Below are 5,893 nucleotides of genomic sequence, written 5' to 3' on the forward strand. Positions count from 1 at the left end.
CTACTTCCTTCCCACTTTGTACCTCTTTGTATTTTTCACTCCTCTCTTCCTTATTTCCTTTCCTTGTCTTTCCTTTCCTGCTTCCTTCCCACTTTGTACCTCTTTGTATTTTTTACTCCTCCCTTCCTTATTTCCTTTCCTTTCCTACTTCATTTCCACTTGTATTTTCCACTCCTCCCTTCCTTATTTCCTTTCCATTCCTTTCCTTTTCTTTTCTTTCCTTTCCTTTCCTACTTCATTTCCACTTTGTACCTCTTTGTATTTTTCACTTCTCTCTTCCTTATTTCCTTTCCTCCCCCGTGCTCTCTTTCTCTCACCTTTGCTTCTGCAGTTTGTCTCCCGTGTCTCTTCTCCATCTCCCCCTTTGTTTCACTCATTTACCTTCTTTTATGTAACTTTTTATCCTCTCCTCCATGCTCTTCTTTCCTCTTCATCTTCCTCTTTGGATCCACACATACGTGCACAGTGAGTTGCAGCGTGTTGCCTCATGCAGCAGACGTGCACAGAGAGATCAGAAGCAGCCCTTAATGCTTTAGTCATGAGTTTCTGTGCAGCAGCCTGAGCGCTCGTCTCTTTAATATTTCAGGCGTTATCGCACCATGATGACATTTGGAGCTGAGGAGGTGTAACACTGCTCAGACAAGACCGGAGGACACAAATGACAGCAGCAGCAGCGCAAGAAGGAGTCACATCCTTTGCTTCAGCAGAGGATGTCAGCTCTTCTTCATTTCAGGTCACCTCAGGTTGAGGAGAGAGGAAACACGATGCCTTTTACGCTGATTTCACTTTGATAAAGCTCCTCACACAGGCAGTGCAGCAGGAGTCAGAAATTCAATATTAAACACACATGACCTGGTTTTTAGAAACACGCAGTGCAAATATACCAGAAACTAGCTGTAATTTGCCTACATGCACATGAACATATAAAGATTGCGGGAACACGTTTCTGAGTGTGAGCTTGGGGCTAACATATGCTCTTTTGACGGCTCTTCTAACATCGATACTTATTGATGATGTGCTGTCACTGATCATCAAACAGAACTGTCTGAATAAAGCGTTTGAGTGCAGATAACTGGAGTTTATAAGGACTTACATACGTTTTTTATTTTGCCCGCTTTACACTGCGGAGGCTGCGTCATGGTTCACGTTGGAGATCTTGTCAAAATTGGTGAAATTATGAATGCAGAAAAGTCCGATTCGATCCACCGTGCAAGAGCATCTGGAAAGCATCTGATTTGGAGCAGCTTCATTTTTTAGCAGGACAATGATCCCAAACACGCTGCCAGTACAGTAAAAGTTCACCTGGATGGAAACGCACATCAGTCATGGATTGACTTCCCCAGAGGCCGGACGTCAACATGGCTGAAGCAGTGTGGGATCATCCTGATGGAGAACAAAAGGCTGTTTCGTGTTCTTCAAAAAGCCTGAAGATACTTAAAGAAATGATAGAAAGCTGCTGAAAGGTGATCATGTCAAATTTTAACTTCTAAGCTTGTGAGATGTGTATCTCCGTGTATGTTTCGTGCATGTTTCAATAAATCACAGCACCTTCCCATTTTCCCAGCCAGTTATATAAAAACGACGGGTTTGCACAGTATTTATGTCGTTCTAGAAGGTTACTACAACCTTGCAGAAAAGTCTCCCTGCGGTTTGCTTATTTTGCCACCACAGACTAATTTTGTCACAACACCAGCCGGTGATGTTGCAACCTATCAAACGATGACCAGATGCATTCTGTATTATGAATCGCACGCATTACGTAATGTTTCTGTAGGGAAGGTTCTGATGTAAAGTCTGAAGGTTGCTTTTAGCAAACAAACCTCTATTGCGGGGCGTCGGGTGCGCTCGTATCAGGTGTGCCGTACCATCCACAAGCATGTTTGTGTTTGCATATGGTCGCTTCATACCACAGGTCAGAAGTCGAGGTGGTACGCCTGTACTGCGATTGCTGGTGATGATTAAGTATGCATAAACTTATTGACCTAACTGTGCTTTATAGGCGTCCCTTTCTAATTCACTTCTAATAGGATAAGGACACAGAACCTAGTGTGAGTGCACCCTAAGATGCTTCTGGCAAGTTATGCACAAGATGTCCTTGAAATCTACGTTTTGTTTTGTTTTGTTTTTTTCAAAAAAAGGTGATTTGGGTTCAAACATTCGCCTTTCACATCTTTAACCCTGCATCCTGAAGAAAACACGTTTAACCAGTGAGGTTAAACGTGAAGGAGTCCTTTACAAGAAATGGGAGTGACAGATCCATCTGATTGTTGCCTAAACCCAGTGCTGCAGGTACAGATACTGAAGGAAACCTTAAACTGGGGACACCAGCAGCTGTGACAAACAGCAGGATGTAACTCCACCAAACTTCCTTTGTTTAGAGGAGCAATGAGATTTAGACAGCACGGAGCAGCAGAACAGCAAAGAACGCCAGAGCAGAGAGCGCAGACGTCACCAAGACCAGTCAGCGAAAAATATATAACAGTCCAAAAGTCTTTCTTGCACATGCACCTGTTAATAACGGCAAAGGTGGTTCAGTTACATTTGACCATGCAGTTTTTGCATGACCCTACTGACAGGCTAAAAGCCACAAAGAAGGGGAAGAAATGAAAGAATGAAAATTGGAGTGCAGCAAACAATCATCCAAATACAAGAATGATTATTTTTTAAAAATCTGGTGCTTTACAACAAAGAGACCAACTCATATTGTTCCATTTCACAGTATCACATCTGGCTGACAGAGTTCAAACTGTTCAGGGGTTCAGATCAAGTCTTCAGATGGTGGATCGTGTAAACGTGTCCCTCAGAAATACAGAAAACTCTACTGAAAGTAGATCCTGCAGCTCTCTGTTCTAGACGTGCATGCCATCGCATCGTTCTATGCAGACCTTCTTTATCCTGCTTCAAACAACAGCGACTAACCAAAGTCTCCAGTCACAGGTGAGATTTTCTAAAGCACGAACACAGTCACAAGGAGGTGCAGAAGTGTAGTTCCTTCTCCCACTACTTCCTTAACAGCATGCTGAGAAATTGCTGTGTTTTTTTTGTCCACTGACACCTAAAACATGGTGCCTACTCCATGTTTAACTCAAAGTGACTAAAACTACTGCAGGCTATTCCAACAGGCCTCTTTGTGGAGGCGATGACGTGCAGCTGTTGTTGAAACTGTCAAAGAGACTCATGATGAAACTTCTGCAGGCTGCAGGCTGTGCTGATGGTCAGCCTGCCTCATAATGAGACCTGCTTCTCTTACTTGAGCTGCCCTCGTCGACTTTTCCACCACAGAACAGCAGAAACAACGTCAGCCTCGAGCTCCACAGTCTTCCCGAACAAAAGTGTGCAGCTGCGTCCAAAAATACTTCATTCATAGCTGTTCAACAACAAACAGATCAGACACATAAACCCTCAATCAAACGTCAGCGTGAGTTTTTTTCTCTTAAGTGTAAATATTAGCATATATATATATAGTTATCAGGAAAGTGTGAGTGAGGGAAGGAGCTGAGGGTCGTTTTCTCAAGCAGTCACTCTGTGCAACCAGAGGATTCGCCCCCTGTTGGAGATTAGAAAGAATGCATGATTTGGACAGTTGTGCGCTGGCGTCATTTTGCAGAAATGGAAGACACGTCCATCTTTCACATGCAGTCTATGCTCACTTTACATCTGCATGTTAAATGTTTGTATACAGTTTAATTAAAGTTACTTTTTACACAAAGGGTCACCACAGCAGGCAGATCTGAATGAAATGAGTCCAATCCTGAGGGACTTGTGTCTCCTGCCGAGATCAAACCAGGGACGCTTGTTAAGCAAATGTGTGACCCACAACTCTACGCATCCACTTTTATGAACATATGCAACAATTTATGAGGAGCAGCCACATGGTGAGATGTCTGCAAAGATTTCTGGCTTTTCAAGAAATGTCCTGCAAAGTCTTAGCAACCAAGGGAGGAAAAACAAACAATAACAATCTTTTAATCCTATTATGCATTTGAAGCCGTTATCTTGGAAAACTATGAAGCCATGGTTAATGTTTGTATCTGTCTTCTGGAGATAGGAACAACTTTTCCCTCACTGATCATCAGACTTTTGGGGAGTGTAACCTCGATGCCTCGACGCGGTGCCTCCTCGTGTGGATTTTCCATCTCTGACCTGTTAATGCATCACATTTACAAATTCATCCTGCAAGTGAAAGTCTAAATTATACAAATATATATTTCTGTCAGTTATTTTAGTGTGAGTGTGCAGAGGAAACCCAGCTGTGAGACAAACCCGTGACCTGCAGGCAGACACTGACACCTAGTGGTCAAAAGGAGGAAGGGACTCGTTAAGTCAACAGGCTGAGGTCTCCAAAACTATTCAAGGTCAGGTTAAAAGTTTATTTTTTTCTATGATAATTCTTATCCAAGCATAGTTCGTTCTATTATTCATTATAGTTCACTCAACCTCAGTAAAAACTGACAAAAAAAATAGATTAAAAGCTATCTCTCCGACAGACTGGTGACCTGTACAGGGTGTACCACACCTCTCGGCCTGTGGCAGCTGGAATAGGGTCCATGCGCCTCCACCTCACCCCACAACCCTGAATTTGATAAGCAGATGAGGATGGATACATGGACACAAAGATATTGTGTCAAACTCAAATAAAAAAATGTTCTAATTTTAGTCCGTTTGGTGGTTTTGGTAAAGAATTTGTTCATGACTTTGAGTATCTTGCCTTTAAAGTTCTGTGTTCATATAGTAAAGTCCATATTCAGCATTTCCTAGTTAAATATACAGCTCATGATTAAAAAACTAGAAGAACTGAAAAATAACTGAAACTAAATTGTACTGAAAATGAAATATAAAATAACAACAGGGAACAAAACTGTTATAACTCTGGTGTCCCGGCTCTACCTCGGCTCTGTCCGGGCTCTTTTCTGATAACCTGGTTCTTTTGTGGCTGTTCCTGCACCGTCATGTCCACACAGCTTCATCCTGCCCACAGATTTCACCACCAAACTGACCCTGTGGCCCCCCACCCTGAGCTCGGTCCAGATTTAGTTAGTTTAAACCCCCTGAAGTTTAGCAGTTCGGTCAGGTTACAAAGAGCAGGGAGGCTCTGTGTTTTCTGTGCAGAGACGTGGGGGTCTCAGATTTGGATCTTTACAGGGTCTTGGCTTTCTGCTGAGCCAGGCGTTTGGCTTTTGTCAAGAGCGTGGGGTTTTATGGATCACTGAGGGGGTGTGAGTGATTTCAGGCTCAAAGAAAACAAATGACAAACTGCTGTGAGCTTTGGATGGACATTCAATAGCCAACACTTCAGCTCCTCCGAGGCTGCAGAGGAAATTACACAGTTCAGTAAGAAACAATAAATCTGGTTGTTTTATCAACAAACCAAACAATAAGAAGAAAAGACAACTAAAGCAAGCACTTAAGAGCAAACAAGGGAGAAACCACCTTCTTCATTAAACACACTAATGACATTTCAGACAGGAATATTTATTTCCAGTAAAGAAACAGAATCATAGTGAACTAGAAGAAAAAATGTTGTCACTGTAAAAGTTTGTCCTTATAGTCCTTATAAATAACTCATAATAACACAAACTAGTAATAGGTAAGCCATCATTAATTCTGTTATTTTGTTAGACTTTAAGATATTAGACTTTATTTTAATAATAAGTATATGTTTCAATATGCCTTATCTTATCTTAAATGAATTATATGAAATAGTTACAATTGTTGATTTGTTGATTTTAAGGCAAGCTATATCTGCATAGATATCCTCAAAACAGGGAAAGTGTCTCACATAAATATTTTACTAAAGTTTGAGTGAATGTAGTTACAGCTGATGTAGTTATTTGTAGCTAACGCAAGGTGTCGCTATTTTCCCCAACTGTTCTTGTGAAGCGCTAAAGTACAC

Source organism: Neolamprologus multifasciatus, chromosome 1 (assembly GCF_963576455.1).
Source record: "Neolamprologus multifasciatus chromosome 1, fNeoMul1.2, whole genome shotgun sequence".
In the NCBI taxonomy this organism is placed as follows: Eukaryota; Metazoa; Chordata; class Actinopteri; order Cichliformes; family Cichlidae; genus Neolamprologus; species Neolamprologus multifasciatus.